The following is a 24,348-nucleotide window of genomic DNA, read 5'->3' as shown; positions in this document are numbered from 1 at the left end:
TAATCTGTGGTATATAAAATGATTGCATTGTTACTTGAATGATATTGAATGATATTGGAGTTAGTTAAGAAAAGTTACTAAGTTTCGGCTACTTGCACGAACTAGTGATGAAATAGGCATCAAACCTACTCCGTAAAATGAAATGGCTTAGCCCAGCAGTGGGTTATTAATAAATTGTTCGTTAATAATTTTACTTTCATATAAATAGTTGTTTATTGTTTGAAAAATATTGCCCTTTCGTTGAATTAGAACCGATATAACATTTTAAATATTCACATATAATCCTTCGCTCCGCGTTGTTTAATCGGCGCGTTAAATTCGAGAAAAGTCGAGAACATATCAAATATTAACAGAGCACAAGCGTTGATTCGGAAAATTGGATAATATCGCTCTATTGCATCAAATCTAAGCGCACTCGTTTCGAGACAGAAATTAACCTACCGAAAAGCGATTTAACTTCTAATTCGTTTTCTATAGAAAACCGAGCGACCTAAAATCGTTTCTTTTTTCTCGGATCCCCCTCGAATCATCATTAATCAAGTGGAACTGAAGCTTCAAGCTACCTCCCGAATCTAATTTCACAAACAAAGAAAGCGAAAACCTGTCTACCTTTATCAATCAAAACTGTTTCAAAATTCTATTCCGTTAGTTCTCACTGCGGAGGCGCGCAGCGGAGACAATTGGAAAAATGTATCACGAATAAAAAGTCGTATCGGAATGTAATATCGAGAGGACGTTCCAAATATTCTTGTCAAGTGAAAATAAAGGGTCGAAAAATACTGTGACAGGCTGTGAGTGGACAGTGGTCATCTGAAACGGGCAAGTTGCGAATAAATAAACTTCGAGCAAATAACGGCGTTGACTTCACGTGCGCCGTCTGTCATTGAAAGGAGCCCCTATGACATGTTCAACGATAATGTAATATTATTTTCGTACTATTATTAAAGTCAACTCTATAAGCATCTTTGAATCAGCGCTTAAAATATTAAATTGAAATTTAATTTACCACCGTGTCGGAGCATGGAATTGGCAACAAAAATCAGGGGTTACTCTTTTACGACAATTAATTACATACATATATAAATTGAATATAATTAAATTATTATTTATCGTGCATAACCGAAGCTTACTTACTTTGAAAATCTAGAAATGAATTTAAAAAAAAAGATAAGTTCATTTATTAGACCAAGGCAGAGCAGCAATCGCCCCCTTGATAGAAGTCACTTTTACCATACGAGATAACATATATATCAATCCTTAATTACACCATAAATACGTTGCTAAAATGGGACTTAAGATGTGATATACTCGCTCACATTTCATTCCGGAACAAAGAAATACATTGTATTATTGTTTGGTTGTAAAATAATTGATGAGTTCAATTACGATTCATGAAACCAAAATTGACTAAATTATGCTTTGATTTTCTAATGTCATTTTTTGAATGCCATTAGCTTATTCTGATGTCAGAAATCTTTGATACATGAATATATTATTTATCACTGAAATATTTACAATTATCGATTAAGGTGATTTTGAATATCGTGTTTGGTATTTAATTCGCAATTGAATAAATGAGGAGTAAGATGCTGATAATTTTGATGATATCACATAAAATTTTCTTCATTTAATGTTTAGTACATAAAAAGTTAGTTAGTTTTTATCTGCGTAAAGTATATTTTTAAAATAATAAATGCAAGCTTTTTGATATCATTATAATATTATATAGAATTAAAAAAAAACAAATGTATAAATAATTAAAAGGAAATAAAATATACTACATCGAATATATATCATCATAATTCATGGTCCAACCAACCAAACAACTCACAGAAGTTCTAATAGAATTTTTTAAGGTTTAAAAGATAAAACCATTTTTATAATGACAAGGACCCTGTTAAATTATCCGTGTATTATAATGTTATGTTTATTATTTTAAAGATATTTATTTATCTTTAATTCTTAACGACTTTCATTAGTGCTTCTGTTTTGGATTTATCATTTTGAACAATAAACATAAAAACAGATTAAATATATGTTTTAATAAAATTTTTATTTCTATATTGTTATTATTATCTAATATAAGATGTATAAAATAATTTTCTGAAGGCTTTTACGAGCCAGACAGGATTATTCTATTATACATTACCTAAATATTGTATTAGACAACTGAATTACCAAATCCTTCTTTGTGTTAACATAATTAATCGTATTACTGTAATCTACTTTGGTAACATTAATATTTTATAAATTTACCTCAAAATCGGGTACATTCAAATCATATTATTAGGCATATTAAGGTACAACCTTTGCCTAAAATAGAATCGAAGGTAACTGTAATAATTATAAATCACTTATTATAGTACCAATTCACCATCAACTACAAGATCCGTAGTACACTCTTTAAGCTATAATACAGCAATACAAAGTATTGATATTAATCGGAAGTGAGTAACTGAAGAGAGGGGGGGAAATACATACTGAAAGCGCCAAATGTGTCTACTTATTAAATATTTAAATGACGACTGACATACTACGCACTGCCTAAATCGGTGGATCTAACAGGATGACATTTTGCACACGAATTCCTCATGGAATGTAAGTGAGCACAAAGGAAAGATTTCTCAAAAATCATCTCCTAAGAGAGTTAAATTGGGGATGAATGTTCGCATGGAAGTTAGTCATTTATAAGAAATATGAAAACAGTATTTATGCGTTTGCTTAAAGTAAATATTTAATACGGCGTTTTAATAAAAATAAATACTTAAGGTATGAAAGTTTACATTCATGATTTATGAATGCAAACTTTCATACCTTTTTAAACCAAAAAAAAAATATCCCGCTGAGTTTCTTTAGCCGGTTCTTCTCAGGTCCAAGGTGTTAAATTCCGAACCGGTGGTAGATAAGCAACTGTAAACACTTCTATATTGAATAAAGATTCTTGACTTTGATTTTGATGAAAATTTAATATCTTAATGTACAATAATAAATAAATTGGTATTCCTCAAATTATGACTGATATTTCTTTTAATAGTTCTGATTATTAATATTACTCTCTGATCTAAATCTGACTATTTCAAGTTGCTTTGTGATTGCATTTATTATTTGATACAGCCTAGGACTGAAATCGATGTCAATTAAATAATCATGTGTCCCTAAGTCATGCAATCAAGGTCTTTGGTACAGGTCTACCCAGATTCTCAACTATATACATAGGTTGCAGCTATTTGTGTCATCGTTTGGCCGTGAATAGTTAATTATTTAGTTAATTTATATATTCTTTGATTTTTGATTCATGATACTGATGCTTGCTCAGGTTTGAACCGTTCGGTACATTTCAATGTATATAATATACTGTGATTTTTATATGCACCAGTAAAATAAAAAAGCACGTTAATCTCAAGAGAGATATTTAAATGAAAATTTAAATCGTATTAATTTTTGTTGTGTAAATAGAGAACGTATTGAGTCCGTTGGTCTCATGTATGATAAAGTCTTCGAATCGAATCGAATTAACTCTTTCACACAGGGTTGAGGCAAAAACGTTTCTACAAATTCAAACGCGACCATCGCTCGCATCCCGTCCTCATTCCATCACATTTGACTAGGTAAACATTCCGACCCCACTATCTACCATTGACTTAAATTCATTGACTTCCCGTACTGAGAAAAAAGCAATTTCACCTCTCCCTTCGCTGTGGCATATTAAGGAAGCAATATTATGCAGATTGAATAGTGACTAGCTTGGCTTTAGATTTTTTGAAATCAAATCGTAACGGAAAGGCTGATCGATTAATTTAGTTTCTCATAAAGCTGATTTATACGTTTTAGGGAGTCTAAACAGTTTATTGAATATTAAAAAATCATAAAACAGAACATTACATATACAATTTTCTATTACGGTTTACAATTACAATCTTATATTACCAGAACATCAATAGATAAGGCTTACTACATAAACTAGTTATTGCCCGCGACTTCCCTTTCATTTTAAGGATTGGTCATGAGGTTCTATCCATCAAAAATCTAAAAACCTTTGCCGTTTCTTGAGGTTCAAGCTAGCTACAAATGAAATTTCATCAAAATCGGTTCAGCGGATGGGCCGTGAAAGAAGAACGGACAGACAGACAGACTTAATGTTGATTTGATTTAAAAATATATTATTTTGTGGTATTTATAAAATGTTTTATTTCATTATCTATGTCTTCATCATTATTTAAGCCTTACGGCAAGTCTCATAAGGTCTCATCAAATAGCCCATCGTCCAAAATCTTTGTTAACATTTTATTTACACCGGGTTACAGAAATGTTTTGAAAGATAGTATGGATAAACTAGTTATACTATATAATGCGCTTTGAGCTTATGTTTGAAATTGTTTTAGATTACATGACGTAAATAAATTTCCTACGAATTGATGAAAATATTATTAACTAATAACGACTAGGCAATCCGTGCCAGTGATAGATTTATGAATTAGTAGTTGATTGTTTTTTTTTTAATTTATTCGATAACAAATATTCTATTTAGTAAACAGTTTGGGAATTTGAGTCCAAAACACTATCCTAATACTACATTTCAATTTTATTTAGGACGTACCTCTTTTTATTTGAATCTAGGTATAAAAAATTCTGCACATCATGATACAGTACAAATGTTAAGGAAGCAATATTATGCAAATCCGAGCATGGCTGCCGCAAATATAAAAAGCTCTCGTTCGGTTCACACTTTGCATCTCAAGGCATGCTCTGACTGATACCGAGATGCCCCCAGAGAAAAAATGAAAAGGCCATTTGTAATTCTATGCCCTTTAGTGATACCTGCGTGAGCCTCGTCTACACGTACAGGCATTCACATTTTTCCACGATGCTGAAAAATGTTATCGCTTTGCTGATTACCATTTTTATTCTACAGTTTTACTTTACTAAATTTTTGAATACATTATATCATAAATATTCATCGCGGGCTCAACAAACATTTACATTACGTATACTGAATTAAGGAATCTAGTTGAAAATAATACAAGAATATTTTATAGTAATGAGTAAGCGGGAAATTCAATGGATAAATTTCGTGCAGATCCCACTTGTGAAGAAATAGAAGCAAAATTCATAGGAAATCCGAGCATGGGATGTTGACTTGATAGCTACAGCTGATGTTGGTTGTCAACGTCGCTTTGTCTTATACCAGCGCTAGCAAACCGAACCAGAGTATTTGCATAAGAATAGGCCGAATTTCATTTATACCTACCATATACAAAGAGATTCGTATAGTCTCGGCGCAGTAGCTGCTTCATAAATTAAAATGGATGCTAAGCCCTGTTGGTTTTCCGTAATTCGGGAACACATGAATGTAATTTTACTAACTGATACGAGACACCTATTTCGTTCGAAGATAATCCAAACAATTTTTATCGAGTATCAAATATGTCAAATATTTGGAACGATAGATATTCTATTTCAAAAATTAAAACGGATACATTTTATTCAAGCAAGCATGAGATACTTTCACTGCTTTCATGATGTATTTTTTTTAAAAATGGCACTAAAAATCGTGAAAGATCTTTCCTCTTTCACGTCTTCTATATTCGACATTCTTCATGCAAGCTTGCCGCGGGATAAGCACTCTTGAAGCTGAAGTCGCGAGCCACTCAACCTATCTGATCTTCGAAAACAAGTATCCTGCTATAACCATTTAAGTTTCGTTTGTATTTTAATATTTACTGAATATGTAAATCTCGAAATGGTGATAATTATATAATGTATTCATTTATTTTTTTATTGATAACAGAATTATTTGTAAATAGTTCGCATATTTTTTTTGATTATTCAATTATTATTTAAAACTGATCGATTACAGATTTTTTAATTATTATTATTAACTTTGATCTATTAGTTCGTCAATGTCAATAAGTAAATGTTTTACAAGTGCCAAAAAATAAATAAATATTAAAAAATTAGGTAAATGCATCGAATATATATTTTTAATAATATACGTAAAACACGATGTTATTCAGCAATATACCTCCCTTCAAAGCAGATGAAGCTACTCACATAACGACCCTATTGTCGGTTGGAGATATTATCTCGAACCGATTCGAGCTACGTTATTGACAGTAATTGATTAAATGTCTGCATTAACCATGATCATGAACTATATAGCTATCTCGTGATTTTATGAGATAGGTATATCAATGACTCGAATATAAAAGGCAAGTATTTAGTCGTTTTATTTTCGGATTAATATAAAAACCTTTTCTTTCAAATACCTTTTTAGTATATTTTATTATTTGCTGAACGTTCTCAGTAGCACCTAGTTAATTTTCACTGCTGGGCTAAGGTCGTTCAGCTAAGTTTCCAAAAGGAGTTAAATTAATTAACCATACTATATATATTTTAATCAACCACCAAACGAGAGTCATAATCTCAGTGCTTTTGTTCAAATTTGAACCCGCATCTGTTACATAATTCAATCCAAAGAGCCATTTGAACTCGAGTCGTGTTCTCAACTATTACGTATAAATCGACCGCACACTGTATTACGTTTAAGGAAACCATATTTAATATAATAATAACTTATGCAATTTTAATTATTAATAAAAAATAAATAACAATTAAAAAAAATTGCAAACTTTACAAAACAACGGATAAAAGATACCACAAAAATGAATTCTGACTATGAGTAACATTTTCTCCGAGATACCGTAATCTGCTAGACCAGGAAATCTTCAGCCTCCACTCCTCCCCTCCTTCCTTAATTAGCGGAATATTTTCAAAGAAAAAGAAGCAACAGGAAGCTATGGAAAGAATGATAAAAGGAAGGCTTGTGACCGTTAGTACTGCGTAATAAGTTCACATTATCTATGAAAAGAAACCGTCCATCCATTTGAAAGATTGACTCTGATTATATTATGATTGATCCTTCTTTAATCATGCAATGACCGTTTTTGTATTATACGTATTGCTTTTGATAAATCATTTCACTTTATTTAATTTACTGCATGAAAAAAGCAAATAGATTTATCGTTCTTAAAAATATACTAATCAATTAACACTTAACTATTTTTTCACATCTTTGTATGTACAGGTTGAAAACGAAATCCAGGTCGGAATTAAAAAAAAAGGATCCGGGTGATAATTATTTAAGTCTGTCACTTAAAAGCAATATTTGTCTGTTGTTTTAATATTAAAAAAACAGCTGGTTCGAGTTTAATAAAAACTTCAGCAAATTAAATTGTAACGTTGATTTTTAAAGATTTTCGAGACGAAATAATCATTTACAACCAAAGATACACACACACACACTCAGACACATCATTTAGGCCTCGAAAATCGATAAACGAATCGAACAATACATCACAATCATTACTAAATTTATACAAATAAAACACTACTTTTATATGAATACAATCTGTTTTTTAATATTAAATTAACGAGATTTATAATTAGATATGTTTCGAATTGAATGAGACATTATATACGGCTTACACAAAAAAAAAATACAAGCATCGACTTGATTTGTGACTTAAGTGCCTTGCTTTGGCATTTAAGTCAACCGTAAAGGCATCGAGTAAATTGTAGGTCAGAAGGGACAGATAAAGAGAGGTCTCCTCAGCTATTTCTTTAAGTTTATTTTGTCGAATATTGACTAGAAAGAAGAAACAAGATTATTTTAATTTAAATGGAATGTCTCGAATTTACGGCCAGGAATTGTTTTTCTGTCATTATGTTAATCCAGACGTCTTATACTCAATCTTTGTTCAACTACCTAAGACACCGAATAGCTCATTGATTTAAAAAATACAATTATAAGGAAAATCTTATAATTGTATTCTAACAGAAGTTTATTTTGTCGTTGGGTTTTATATCAAATTTATAATATTTAGGTGAATCCAAATATAAGGATTTTTATAAAAAAAATTGTACGTAATCTCCAAAGATAATATTCAGATTAAAATGTGTCGTATCATATGTCATAACGAGTTTTAATAAAAGGTTAGATATCTAAATACTCTTGGGATTTCGTGTATATATATATTGCTTAGTGTTCATTTAAGGTTGCTATCAAAAATTAGAAAGCAAACAATTTTGAAAATCCTTCAAAATGTACAGCAATCGGCCTTATCGCTACCAAAGAGATCCCACGCCGGTTCTTGAGGAAGAGGAAAGAAACAGAAGGAAGAATGTAGAAACGAGGATGAAAAAGGTATCGTAGCTTATGAATTAATACACAGATACCCATACAAATATTTTATAATAACATATGTATATATAACATGACGATTCAAAAGTGCTTTTATGAGTCTACTTGAATAAAGAATATTTTGATATTGGTTTTATTTGTAATTAGATACAGTTTATGTACGACATCTCGTGGTCCGATGATCTCAGTCTCACAATATTGCAACGTTACGTCGCCAAAGTCTCTTGTGGTACGAATCCATCGCTACAAATATTATGATATTTTGCAGAGATATCCCAGAGATGATTGCTGTATTCTATGCAAGAGAACATCTGAGTTTCATAAGATGCTTAGAAGTAATTGATGTTCCACAAAGCGAAGTACTGCTTAACCTTAACCAAACTTATAGTGATAACCTTAGATTTCGATCCGATGGATACTTCAAAGTTGATATTTGATGGTATATCCATATTCAGGAGTATAATATAATGATCGAGAGAAATTAACTTTTCTTTTAGAATAAAGGCCTATCTACGGGTAGAATTTTGGTATATATAAATATTTAGCATATGAAGTCAATATTTAAACGACTTAATAAAGGATGAATCTATATGTTTAACGCGTATGTTATTTTATTTTATGACTGACTACTCAAGACGGCTAAACAGATTTTCTGATGATTATGCAGCTTACATTAAGACTCACTTAGTGACACTTACCCAATTACTGATAACTTAAATTAAATTATATTTTTCCCACTCTCTAGAAATATATTGAAATATTAAATTAATGAAAAATTTAATACCATATTAAAGTAAAACATGGCCGTAAAAAAGTTTACAAAAAAGTAGTAAAGATTTTTTATATTATAGAGGCGATACTGGCATATGGGCCACTTGGCCATAGACATTGGCACTATAATAAATATTAACCATCCCTTGCACCGTCAATACGCTACCGACCTTGAAACTATGATGTTATGTTCCTAGTGGCTCTGGCTCACTCTCCTTTTACTTCGAAACACAACAATACTAAGTAGTGCTGCTTGTTGGTAGAATATATGATGAGTAAGTGGTACCTACACAGACGGGATGAATAAAATCCTACCACAAAGTAAAAGTAAAAGAGATATTTTAATATTAATATAAGAATAAAACTCGTAAAGCTTGAATGCAATTTCTACAAGCGCAGTAGGATCACTATGATTGTTTTTTTGAAATAATTTCCTTGGTTCTAAGTTACAAATTGCAATGCAGTTTAATGTTTTCACTTTACAAAGAGCTTACACTTGCCAAAAACATAAACTTAACTAATAGGCTAACTTAAATTGCTATAATATTACTGCACTTTGATTATATTACGGGTAAAATAGCTTTCTAAACCATAATTCCACTCGCATCTTTGACTACACGAAAAATGGCAAAAATTAAATTAAACTGTATTTAAAATAATAAAAAATGAATTCAAGAACAATAAATACACCACATACTTCTGCTGGTGTTTTTCTTTTGTTTGACAATTGTTTTTTTTTATTTCCTTCACTTTTTAATATAATTATTTCGGACTTACATAGACACTACTAATCCGATTGGTACCTTTTTTACAGCGTTTTTTACAATAGCAATAAAAAATTAAATTAAAAGTTAAACGAAAGATTTTTTAAACTCTAATTAATTTCACCAGAAAATTACACACGATATGATTAATTTGATCGTTTCAACCGAATTCTTACACAATTGTCATAGTATAATGATGACTACCCCATAGTGGGGTAGTCATCAGGATGACTACCGCACTATGGGGTACTACACGTAGGACATATAACGGTGTACAAGTGTGTGAGAAAATCCAGGTGCACTCTCTATTTCCTAACTATCTCTCATCCAATGGGAAGGCAAATCCGATACGAGCGGAAAGAGGTCAGGTGCAGGACCAACGGTTTTACACGCTTTCCAAGCCAAAACAGTAAGCACACTTTCAGCTTGCTGTTCCTGAGAATTTTTGACATAGAAACCCGATGGCTTTCAATCGGTCCGACCTGGGTTTTGAAACCAGGACGTACCACCTTATATCCATAATACTAATCTAGTCCAGTCATGACACACAACATAATATCATATAAAATATACGGTTATCAATTTTATATATGTATAAAGAATTAGAAACATATTATAAACGTTAGGTTTATTTATTTGTGAACAGTGAAAACAAAATTAATAACTTATTAATCAAAAGCGTATGTTAATTAAAATTGACTTAAAACATTTGTTCGTTTTATCTCTATTTTTAGAGATATTAAAATAAACGCATGTGGCGAATAGTAAAATATTTTTTTAACATAGAATGGGATCGCTTGGTTCGAACTATAAAACGTTATTCAAAATTAACTTGAATAATAAACACAATTGCAAGATTTATTTTACTTACACATACAATTGCTTAATTTGACTTTGTTTTTATTACGTTTATTTAAAAATCCTTAACAAAATCTGTGGCATGGTTTAACTGACAAATATACTTTTTTTTTTTTAATGTATTTGTAATCATTGTATTAAAATGGACTTTCGAAGTATTATTACTGTTAGTTATACGTTAAGGTCTAATTAGTATCACGTTAGGCTAATATAGAGAATAGCTAGTAAAAGTTAAGATACAATTTCAAATTAGCTCATAAATCTGGTGCAATTGATGGATCGCGATTCGCGACAAAGACATCAGAACTTCGTCCTCAAAATGAGTATCGGAAATTTACATCAGCTCGTAATACCGAACCGGCTGAGCCTTTATTGTAAACGCCGTAATTTGAATTTCGTCTTTGATATTCAAATGAACCTCTACTTGAGACACTGCCTTAGTTATTTGAGTTTTTGTAAAGCAATCAAGTTTGTTTATAGAAGGCCGTGTAATTGTAAATCTCGATCTGTGGTCTTAATTAATGCATAAAATCTCTTTAGTACAGCTGAACGAAAAGTAAATTAAGGAATAATTATTTAAATACAGATTAGTAAAACCTTTTTTCAATTTATATCGAAATACCTATTAAATAAATGTTTTATTAAATAAATTATGCAGCATAGCACTCAGTAATTTTGCCTCGAGTACTTAAATAAACGATAATACATTTAAAAATTATCAATCACCACATGCTAAGGATTACATTTTATTGTATTTTTTCGAATACTTGGAAGATGCCAACAATTAAATATTATCTTATTTTGTTTGTTGTATTCAAAAATATAGATAGATAAAATGATTGAAATGTTAATAAACGATTTGCTTTATATTCTTTAACTATCCAAATTTCCATGTAAGTTCGCGTGCGTGTCGTGAACGATGCTTCCGTGTCGAAACTTTTCAGTCTGTCTGAGATATAATCGATATCGGAACGGAATTGACAAGTCACGAATTTGACTGCAACATGAATACACCCTACTTGGTAACGTGTAATGGCCCCTCGTTTACTTACGATACTTTTATTACTCACAGTAGAACTTTATGTCTATTCCATACTAATAAAATACTTTCTTTTTTGTAATGCTTTAGTTAGAAAATATATTAAATCAATATACAGGGATCTTATATCAGAAGATTCAGAGCGTTTCGAAGGTTTTGGGTTTTGTATATATATATATACATAGGTAGTGGGGCTTCTCAGTATCACCCACTTTATATCTAAATGATTGACGTGACAAGCGTGAACTTCGTGTTCTTTATATTATAATATTAGTGTAAGTTCAGTATTTTGTTAAGTGTAATTATTGTATATCTTTACAGGCACATATATTTCTTTGTTTTTGTGTGTGTGGCAATTTTACAACTGAACTTAAAACCTCTTCCGCTCAATCAATTGAGCTGAAATGATGTGAGAGTTCTAGTGACAATACAATTTAGCATAAAATCTTTTTTTATCGAATAAGAAAAAAATCAATTTTTCAAAAAGATTTTATTATTAACTTAATACTTTATTATCGTTACAACGACTTCAGTTAAATAAAGTTCACCTTCATTTTTTAGCTCGTATTTAAATTGTGATCTGTCGCCATTAAAAATTTGCAAACATCCGTCAATTTTTTAATTACCTCATTAAACAAGGGTCATTAATCCCGATGAAAAACTATAAATATTCGAAACAGCTCACTATAAATAAGGTTTTAAATTTTAAAACGCCGTGGCTGTAATTACTAGCGAAGTGAAAATATTGCAAGCTCGACAACGTGTCGACAAGGCGTCGCGTTAGCGCGTTGGCGTGCATTCTTTCCCTGCGTTCATTACCATAACAAGTAGTTTCGTTAATCAAATGTACGAAATTAATAGCGCAGTTTAGACTCAACGTTCCGCCCGGCAATCACACGGCCATTACAAATTGCCAGCAATTACCGCGACACCACCCTCCCTCGTTCATGACGGTTTTTTTTTCATACGCGGTAATGGTAAATATTACATAATAGGTCGCGTATGACGCTTCGTAAAAATAAATTTTGTTTAATTCTTAATTTCATTGAATATTAAAAATTATTAAGAATATATGTGTGTATTAATCAGAACTCAATTATATTTCTTTGAAGAAACTGTTATAATATACAACAATTTTATTTTAATATGAAATGTGTGCCTATCATTGATACATACAGTTGCAATGATTATATATGTACATATATATATATATATATTTAGTAAATACAGACTGCAACCACCTGTACATGTTCCACTGATGGACTAAAGCCATATTCTCTTTTTGTATTACAAATTATCGAAACGAAATTGAATTTATTATTTTCAAGGTCAACTTATTTTCTCAACATCATATAAAATGCACTGTAAATGTATTGTTCCGGTTTACATGAATAAATATTTACTTTGACTGACTCAAAGATGAATAAAGCTCACAATTCTTCAGTCTTTGAATGATCTTATCGCTATTTCCCGAATGTTTTACCCTTTTTGATCTAAATTCTTTATATTTGCAATTGGCTTTTATTTCTGCATATAAAGATTCCTTTGTAGTAAGCCTGAGTAAAAATGTACGCTGAAGTGCTATGTTAAATACTATGTTTTGTCCTACGAATATTATATAACTTATAGACATTGTAAAATAATGCAACCTTATGGACATTAACCTTAATAAAGATGTTGTAAAGGTGATTTATGATTAAGCTGAATTAACTAACGTTTCTAACGTCAAAATGTGTTATTTAATAATTCCGTTAAGGAAAGAATATTACCAAAACGATTTAATAAATAATTAAATATAAATCAATAAGTAAAATATAAATGTCTTGATATTTAATAAAAATGAATGTTATATAAACAATTTCGAAATACTACTACAATGATTAATAGCCACGGCGGCTATTCTCAACAACGACTAGTCAAGTAGCCAGGATATGTTCGTACGGGTGTAGTGTAGTTGCGTACACAAATACACTTACTAGCATCTCACTCACAAAGCTTATGGGATGGAAGACCGACGCGGTTGGAGAAAGATCAAAAGGAACGACATTCTGAACCAATGCAGTATAGCAGCTACCTTCTTAAATCTGGCTTGATACCCAGTAACTTTAACAGATACGTCCCGTATAGACATCGTCCCTCACATATCACAAATTCACAATAGACAAACACTATTGTAAAGCAAATTCTTTATTATTAAATGACTACTGCACAAATGTTTAATAAACAGTGATTAATATTATAATTATTGCCATAAAAGATTTCGCTTATTGTGACTATATCAGCTGCAAAATATTACGTATATAATTTTATGTACATGATAAAGTATAGAATAAAAATATAAACGAGCCCGTGAATGTCAATCGATATATTTTAGTAATCATACATGATGATGAATTATATTCTAATATAATGCAGCGGTAATACTTGATGAAATAAATTTCTGAAATGTTCTCAACAATTAGTTGAGAACATTTTAATTAGTAATAAACATTAAATGCAAAATATATGTATATATTATATGTTAAAGATTTAGTTTTATTTTAAAAAAATTATTTGAAAAAAATAATAACAGACATTGAACAATTTACAAAAGTAGCCTTTTCATCCAAATCTATCTTTGAAACAATAAACTTTTTCGTATAAAATTGAAATTGGGTTGTATTAGCGATCCAGTGGAAGTGTCAGGAAGGTAATTTTAATTAAACTTTCTGAAATCGTTATCAGATAACATTATTCATTAATTTTTAATGGTCTTAAGTCGATGTCTGATATTTTGCAGAGTTCCTAAAAGTAGGGAAATGACGCAAAATTTATCTCGAAGTTTTCGAAATTACTTTGTACTTACTTAGCGGAGATATGAAAATCTTTCAGGCTTAGAACTTCGGTGAATTTTTTTTTTTTTTCAGAATTGGAATGATTCAAGATATGCCATCAAATGTTATACAGTTAAACAAGTTCAGGTATTTCTTATACTAATTATAAACGCTATTTTAAATTGATGTAACCCGCCTACAGTATAATATAGGTGTTAATTATTATTTACGTCAATAAAATTGAACGTCTGTGACAAGAGACCCGTCTACTCATTGCCATCCTCAATATCAGTGTTCCCGTGCATGCACCTAGCATGTGTTGCACTGTCAGTAGATCGATAGAGTGTCAGTAGATTATTATTTTTTGTAAGCTCCCTTGATATTCTTAATATTTTTTTACAAGAGTGAAGGTTACAATATAAAGTTTTTCATTAATAGAAGATTATCGGGGACCGAGAAATAGCTCCCCTCCGAAGTATTTATTGACATGAGACGGCCGACTATAACCCAAAAGGAGCATAACGCATTCAAATATCAACGAAATTTATCAACCTTCGAGCACGGGGTCCAATACGTTTGGGTCGTTTATGGGATATTACAGTCGGAGACTCGTCAGCTCTTCGCCGGAAAAGTCAATTTGACGCAGATTACGGAGCGACTGAACGAAATCTTACTAAAATACGAATATTTTCAGACAACTCGTTGATATTATTTGGAACAAAATATGTAATTTCGGTTCAACTTTCGACTCTTAAACTTGTTAAATTCGAGCGTGTAAGGTAGGATATAAGTATGTATGTTTATTGTTGTTTAAGTTTTGGTAAATCCAACAAAATATAGGGGTTTCTGTGTTTTCACTTTACTGTGAGTACATACTTACAAGGACATTTAGGATATATTGTGTAGTAATTTTCATTTTGAATAATGTCTCCGGAATGAAAACATTTATTTGAAGTTTAAAATTTAAAGTTTTTTTACGAGTATGACACAAGCAAAGACATTCAACGACATAAATAGACAAAACATTTGTTTATTCAAAAAGTAAATATAGAAGTTGATGATATCTTCAAAATTACCAAACTGTCAACATTTTAGTAATTTTATATATCAAAAAAGAATACTTCTTTCAATGACCAAACATGCCGAATATTTCACTTTTCATTCAAAATTCCTTACTATAGATACCGTTTTCGATACTTTTAAATGCCACTGACTCGTATTGACCACTACAATCTCATTAACACTACAAACAGTAAGTCAGTAAAATAGAAATATCGTCTTGTTCGAACTCATTTTCATCATTGATGCAATGAAATTCCAATAACTATAAATGGAAGAAGTTTATAATGAAGTTTAATTTCCCCGACGGCTGTACTACAAACATCACCTGATGCTCGTATGAGTAGAAGAGATAGTTTTACACGAAGGCCTTCGTACGGCTAGCAAAGAACTTCGATTTATTTACAACAGTCTGTAAATTTCCCACTACTGGGCTAAGGCCTCCTCTCTTTGAGGAGAAGACTTGGAGCATATTCCACCACGCTGCGCCAATGCGCTTTGGTGGATACACATGTGGCAGAATTTCGTTGAAATAAGAAACATGTAGTTTCCTTACGATGTTTTCCGTCACCGCCGAGCACGAGATGAATTATAAACAAATTCAGTGGTGGGTTTGAACCCGCAATCATCGGTTAAGATGCACATTCTAACTACTAGGCCATTTTGGCTCTCGATTTATTTAATTTACTTAATTTTATTCTCCTCTAAATCAATAAAACTTAGATTTTTAAGTTGCCATTTGAATTTATAGAATGATAACTATAAATTTTATGGGTAATATTGTATGAATAAAATCCGTTATAAGAAATCTGGCGATAGTGTGAAATCTTCCTAAAAATATTTAATTTTGATCGATATACCGAAAACTATGTAAAATTCATATCGAAGTTTACATAGTTTTCGGTATTATAAACTGTAGGGCTATTCAGAAACAAGAAACTCGAATCCCTCCGCAGAAGAGTGTGAAATTAGAGAAGAGACTATAATAGTTATAATATTTATAGGATACTCGTATCTAAATGGCGTATCACTGTAAGTCAGTTATCAAAATTTCCGAGTGAGAAGTGAATTCTTACTGAATCGCACTGCTGAACCGTATTCATCTTGATAACGTAAAAAAGTTTAACGTTAAAAATATTATCCAATAAGAATCTACTGAAATATATACATATGCATGTATATAATAACGATCCAAATATATGAGAATCAGTTACCGTGACCACTTATCTATGTCTGTGACTCTTAACAAAGCTGATAATTGTTAAATAGTAGATTGTTATTACAACTAAAACTCTATTTACTAAGTATGTAATCGATAGTTTACAATAAACTTGTGCCATGAATAATTTTATAAATATTTTAATTGAAGATTAAACCAATGAAATGTAAAAATTTTGTCAATAAGACTGCTAAAGTAGATCGTATTTATTCAGTAATGGTGCTTTCATGAATAACGCTGTCCGAGCTTTTCATGTTCACATCAAAATATATATTATTATGGATAAGTGCTTTTCTATAAAAGATTCATATAAAGCTTTCGATATAATATAGAAATAAAATTATAAAGTTAAAGTATTATTAATAAAATGCATTAAAGTTATATATAAACTTATAATAATGAAGCACCACGTTACATTTACCCACGTGGATGATGAGTACAAATGTGGTAGAAATTCATCCATTCATTCATGTGTTTATAAAAAATTAACTATATGTAGAGGATGAAAAATTGTTACATACATCTATCCGCATTAGACAATCATAGCGGAATAAGCTTTAAACCTTATCCGCTGAGGAGAGAGCCTTGGCCCAACAGTGGGCACTGTTTACTTCCGCTTCATGTCTTCAAGTTATTTAAGAAACGACGACGTATTTTGAATCGATATTTTAAACTAATTCGGTTACTAATGACATAAGAATAAAACTGAAGAAGCAAGTACCGTTTATTTATTTAGTCATAAGCAGTCGTCTGAACTAAAAGGACCATAATATATAAAGTGATATAAACTGCGTCTAAGCGTCTACTGAGTGGGTTGTGTAACTCCATGGGCGCGTTTCGCGACGATGTTCTATTACAAAAGGGAATTGGATCTTGATTCATTGGTTCGGAAAATCGGCAGCGTACCTTGATAATTTCATTTCTATACAATTTGACCGCGTCCGTGGTCAGACGATTCTTGGGGGCCTCCGCGGACCGAACACAATACGAAGACTCCCCTACGGATCTCACACACAATACTAAGCTTTTATTGCCTCCTTTTACAATCTCCCATTACCTCCGAGGCTTCGGCGCTACTGGGAATCAGATTCGTTACAGTTTTTTATTCCTTTTCTTTGAACGATTTCTATGTCACTCGAGTAGCGATAGTAACAAATGGTATTTTATTTCGAGATAAGAAATTAGATCCTGTTTTACTGAACGAGTGTATTATATTGTAGATTGTTCAAGTTTCGTCCTGGAGTCTAAAGGCGTGTATTGTGTAGAGCAATAACAGCTCGTAGGGGAGCAGTTGCATCAAAAATATCGTAATAGAGGCTACCTTTATCGTTGGTCTGCGCTCGGACGACTCAGTCCAGCTTTTACACAGATTGTGTCGGAGCAAATACGACATTGCAATACTGTAAATACACTTCTTAGCGAAACAAATTGAAAAATTTGTAAAATTCATGAATATGAATAAATATTCCGTTCCCGTGAATGGGACATCAATTATGCAAAATGTACTCGTATTGCATTGATCGATGCGGCGCGGTGTGGTGCGGGTTCGATCCTCGTTACGCATACAATCGATATCGCCGTTTTCATCTATGATGTATCTGTCATCCGACGATATATCAATATTGACAATCTATTAAATGTTTCACGCTGTCACGATATAAATGTACATGTTAAATGTACGGTTCATTTTAATAGTTAATTGAAATTTAAGAGTTGGAGCGATATATTTATTAAAATTGTTTTAATTATGTCTGAGATAAATGTTAATATACATTTTTTAATACATTTTCAAACGGAAACCTGTTTCTATGACGTACTGGGTATCTCCCCGAAATTCCAGACAAACAACATATCTGTTTAACTTTTGAGAAGTTCGCAACAAAAATAGCGTTGGCGGCATTTCCAATAGCCGACTAACTCGTGACGTAACACCGAACGTTGTCAACTTGAAATTACAGGGCACAGGAATCGTGTTCGTACTTGGACCCGCACCTTCCATTCAAAGCTTTGTGAGTCTGCGGGCTGTTTTTCAGCTTAACTTGCACTCTTTGTTCGTGCGATAGGCGAATAGGATAAAAACGAACAATCGCACGCGCTCGATCTAGCCACACGGTATTTGCGGTTTTCCGCATTTTATATATATACTACAACATAGGTAACAGAATATTCGTGACGTTTGTTACAGTTTAAAATTAGAAACTATAATTTGAAAATAGAAGGCGATGGCGTAGTTCTTTATTCGGACATAGACATTAAACGAACATTCAGATGTACATTTTCATAAAGAGAGATATAATACAAATATTACAATACAGTAAATATCGCGTCAAGCGATCCCCCCTTACCCACTCAATCTACGCTATGCCAATACTCCCAACTATTATATACTTTGTCAAACATTTGAACATCTTCTAAACTACTGCAATTAATTTTATATACCATATTTTTTTTTAAACTTATATCATTTTTTTTTTAATGAAATGGGTATATTTCCTAACGTCCGAGCCTTGACATAAAAATATATAATCTCATAAACGTAAATATACGTAAAGGATAACAAGTTTACTACCATACTACGGTAGAAATAAAATAGAATATAAGGCTCTATATCAGTCACTTTTAACTTCAATAGAAAAAAAAACTGGTTGGATGCCGCACTCGAATTTCAAATTTTAAATATCAGGTCTGCTTAATAAAAATTGTTTATCGTGATTATATGACTGAACTAAGTAAAAGATAATATTATTCTTTTTCATAAGAAACCTGTTTCTGATAATCATATACAAGATTTAACACGCTTTTATAAGGCGAAGTTAAATAAAAACTTGAGACGTTACTTATGAACGTTGTTAAACAGATGTTTAGTTAAACATATTCGTAATGAATCTTTCTTAACGTATCTTAATCATTAATTGTCACTAAATCTTGACGTAACATAATCCCGACTTTGTACCGGTCTAAGTTGGTTCCCACTTATCACATATTTTTCCGTCAAACAACAATGTTCCGGGTTGAAGGACATCTTAGTTCCCAAGGTCAGTGACGCATTCGCGATGTAAGGATTGGTTAGTTTTTTTTTTTTTTAACTATTCCTTATTACACGGAAAATTATTAAAAAAAATACTATTACTGACATACTAAGACTAAGATATCCATAAGAAACATGAATCTATGAAATCATATGCAAAATTTAATCAACACACAACACACACACACATATAGACACACACACAAACGCGCGAACTCAACAGAGGTAAAGTTTAATAGAAAGTAAAAAAAAATATGTTAATTGCAAAATCCATCTTAATCTGAGTCACCTTATGTTCGTTACTAGCCTTTTACTTCCCAACATATTTTTTCAATTAAAAAAACAACCGTATAAATGGCTAACGAACAAACGTTTAAAATAATTTACGTTAAAGGGTTGCATTTACATAAATATTAGGTAGCGATAGTATAAAACATAAACATTACACGCGATAAGGTTAATTTATGAAAATTTCATGTAGGTATTTGTATTTCATAATTTAAAAATGAAAATACTGTTATTACGGTTAAGAGTTCACGTCCACGGCGTCGTGGCATTCAAACTACGAGTATTTACATATTTTCTAAAAATATTTACGAAATGCTTATACACGAGTACGTATAGCCAACCTACATTTACATATATATTAAAAGTAACAATATTCACTCTAATATTAAACATATAAATAAACACAAAATAAAATCTACTCAATTATTTAATCTCCAAGCTTAAGATTCTATTAATGAACAAGAACAATTCATTCAATTGCTAGTTTATAAAATAACATAATAATTTTCAAGTATGCACTAAAAGAAAAAGTAATTTTAAAAGTTTCAGTTTAGTGTACAGAGGAATTTGAGAGCTAATTTTGTTGACGGACGTTAAGCTAATACTTTTATCTAGCAGACCTCATTTCGTCTCTAAAATTTTAATTTCCCTAAAGCTTGGTACGAATTAAAGTAACGAGGCGGGATATAATTTTATAGTCCGCAAAAAGTGTAATCAGTAATGAGAAGATTTGACACAGAATTACTTGAATATTCACAGGGCATTAAAAGCAATTGTACGATTACTAACAAAGATTTACCCAAGGGCTTTTGTGTTGTATTCTCCCATTTTCCGGAGAACAACTCTATCCCGGCACGTTCCGTCAATAATTTTCTTTGAACATCTACAGATCTCGCCCGAGAACAAATCGAGGTGCAGTAAACATCGAATAAAGCGGCTTGTCTATATAATATCATTTCTAGCTCAACTTTTTGTTTTTCCATCGAGTCCCGTTCTACAAGTGGGCAATAATTGAAAACGAAACTCTTTTGCGCAAAGGCGAGATCGCGAGGCACAAAATAAAGGCGGTCCAAATAGATTGAATGTATAAAATTTTCAGTTGAAATTCGCACGAAGCGCCGCCGCGGGTGGTGCTCTGCCGGTGCTATCTTTTTACTTTGTAACCTTACTTTTTATTCCATTAGCGGGCGTGTGAGGCCCCTCTAGCCAAATATCGTGGAATAATAAAAGCTGTTTAGTAATGATAATACGGAACGCAGCTCACGCCACACTAGCCTAACTGAATTAAACTTGTGCGCCATGAATTTCGTGTTTATGCTTATTGCCGCAGCAAATTAGTTTGTTTTCAAACTAACGTATACTTTTCATTGAATTCATGTTAACCGCAGCTCTATATACTTTCTCTGTTAATGGGATTATAAATGCAAAGTTAGTTTTAAACGCTGTTAAGATGAATGTAAGTGCATCGTAGAAGCGAACTTTTACAATAGCCGGCTGGTACAAAAAGTTGGTCACGTTTTAAGTCCGCGAAATCCAGGAACGTTTCAAATTGTGATCCTCTTCGGAGCTTCCTCTTTACTTTATATGCGCAATGTACAACGCTATTGCTCTAACACAAAACTTTTTATTTTCGTTTATACCAAGTCAATCGTCCGCGAACATTTTTCAGGCAAACTTTAACAGTGGAGGCAATCGCTCCTGAAATTCGAAAATGAAATCGTTCTGAGCGCCGCCAAGATTTATCGATGGATGTTTGAATTTACTTTCAAACTTTCAGGGCATAAAACTTATGACACGTAATCGTATATTCTACTTGAGAATTTTTTCCACGGTTGTAGCGTTTTTTGGGAAAATTTATCATTTCTTTTATTGGATTTTTTCTGACTCGAACTAACTTTGAATTTAGTCTATGAACAATAGTATAACAAGGAGTATAGTATCTCGTTATACAAAATCATATACGTTGTAAAATATCAATTAAACATATATTTTATGTTACCGTCCAATTTTTACAAAACCTTTAAAGTTGAACGTTAAATTTATCACATTTACCGAATATAATGAAAGCCTTAAGCCTGTTTTGTTTCAGTGTTACTGATAGGGCGATACGCGTATCGTGGCGGCAAGGTGGGCACGTACCTGCGCGGTGACAGCGAGTGATATATTTACGGCAATCTACCGCCCGCAGTTTTAAGAAATATCCCAACTTTTTCCAAACCTACTTTGCGATAGCAACTGTTTTTTTTACGTTTTACGTTTTGTTTTGGTACTCGCTAGTGGAAATGTTCCATTTAAATTATTCAATATATTTAAGCCATGTTAACCTACTTATGGATGAATAATATAAGCAACTAAACTAGATACAGACAATCGTATTAGACAAGAAATTTTTATTCTATTTGATATAACTCTTTCATCAAACGCGTTGATCGCATCGCATAAGAATTGTAAGCAAATTTCAATTGAATGAGACATACTCGTGTCATCGTAGGGCATATTCAAGGGATGCGCCTTGAAATTTCCAATAAAAATCTGAAAACCAGTTTGTATTGAGTCGATATTTCATTTCATCTCATTCACACCGCGTCTAGACTTCAAATAGTGGGATTGCTTATATACACTCCAATACATAATACATGAGTTGGAAATATAAGACCGGGCTTTCATTTTGTGCGAGCCACTAGTGAAATTAACAAGTTTTTATTGGCACTTTTCCAATACACTAAGATTGTTAAAATAAAAAGGTGATTGTATAAATACAGCTAAATCAAAAGTTATCAGTAGAATTTAACCAAGTCACGTAATACTGAAGCTTCGATATAATATAAAATAATTATAATAAGTGCATTTGTAACATTTAGACATTTGCGCGGGTAATATGTAATGTCCACTTCGTATTTTAATCAAATGGCTCTGAGCTACATATTGTTACGAAAATCAGTGACAAGTAGAAGCCGAATGGCGCGTTTTGACGCTAGAATCAATCAGGCACTGATGTGTAATGGTGCCTATTTGTCCGCGTCCAGAATTGCAACGGTAATCCTTGGCAAGCCGCGAACGGCATGTCCGTATAAAATAATCCATGATCGAGGGCCTCTTGCATGCACGCACACGACTGTCGCATCCACTGTTGAACTCTTGATACCAATTAGTTTATTGAATTTTATTCCATTTGATTATTCCATTTAAGAAATACAAGACAAACATGTCTTTATATACGTCTAATATAAGTGTTTCGAAATACACTGCAAAAGTAAAAAATGTGCCATCCGGTAGATGACTCATTGCTAAGGTGAAACCAGTGGCACATCTAAGTTTGGAGTTTATTCCATCACCGTGTAACTTCCACACAATGTAAGCTTCCGAGCATAAGATGAATTTAAATGCGAATAAAGTACATAAAAAATCAGTTGTACTAACCCGGATTTGAACTTTGAATCACTTAAGATACTCGTGTTCTAGCCACTGAGATATCTCGGCTTGTGTACAGTTTAGATTGTAAAAAATAAATCAAGTAAATTGAAAATTTGCAGCTAGACTGTGGTATTACAAAATTCGTGGTATATTACAGTCCACTTACACTAGATTCGGTGGTAAATTCAACCAAATAGGCAATAAGACTAGCGGGCTGCAACGCACCGTACACGGTCTTGTTGTACGGAACCAATCTGCAGCAATGCCACTGTAAAGCTACGTTTACATTTGACTAATTGAAATGTAATAAAAACATCTGAAAAATAAGGTTACATACAATATTTATAACAAAATGTTCTTGATTTATTTAAACGTTGCTCTAAGTTTTTTTTTATTTTACGAGAAAACACTCAAGACTGAAACGCATATTAAAGTAATAAAATATAAAACCTCTTTGACCCAGCGGATTAAATATGTGCAGCGTTAAGTTTTTAAGTTAAGTAATATGTTGTTTTCACTACATTTTTTTCTTTTTTTTATCACAATAATAGTGAAATGATAACTTTTATTCTAGAAAATGTATAGATAAATAATACTATTAAGTTTTTTGTGTATTTGTTTAGGCCCTAACTTTTTACTAAATAGGCCTCTAATGGTAGAGAGCAGTTCCATACAGTATATGGGTGGTCTTGTTACACGATTCCAATCTGCAGCGAAATGTTACTATAAAGCAGTATACACATTACAAATAATCAATTCGAGTAATTCTATTTCGACGAAAGCTTATGTACATATTATTCGAATATCTGAGACTAATAAAAATGCATATATATTATTTATCATCATGATTATATTAAGATAAAGAAAAAAGAGATACGATAGTGCACAGATAAAG

General features: G+C 31.8%; 1 protein-coding gene across 6 annotated transcripts in view; it reads right to left on the bottom strand.

Moving 5' to 3' along the window:
• Rbp6 (RNA-binding protein 6) overlaps positions 1-24,348 on the bottom strand; it is a 475,370-nt gene that overhangs the window by 266,009 nt on the left and 185,013 nt on the right. The gene's annotated exons all lie outside the window — the stretch shown is intronic.

The sequence above is a fragment of the Vanessa tameamea genome, chromosome 8 (genome assembly GCF_037043105.1).
Source record: "Vanessa tameamea isolate UH-Manoa-2023 chromosome 8, ilVanTame1 primary haplotype, whole genome shotgun sequence".
NCBI classification, from domain to species: Eukaryota; Metazoa; Arthropoda; class Insecta; order Lepidoptera; family Nymphalidae; genus Vanessa; species Vanessa tameamea.
Note: the sequence above shows the minus strand (reverse complement) of the source record. Positions and strands in the feature narration are given on the sequence as shown.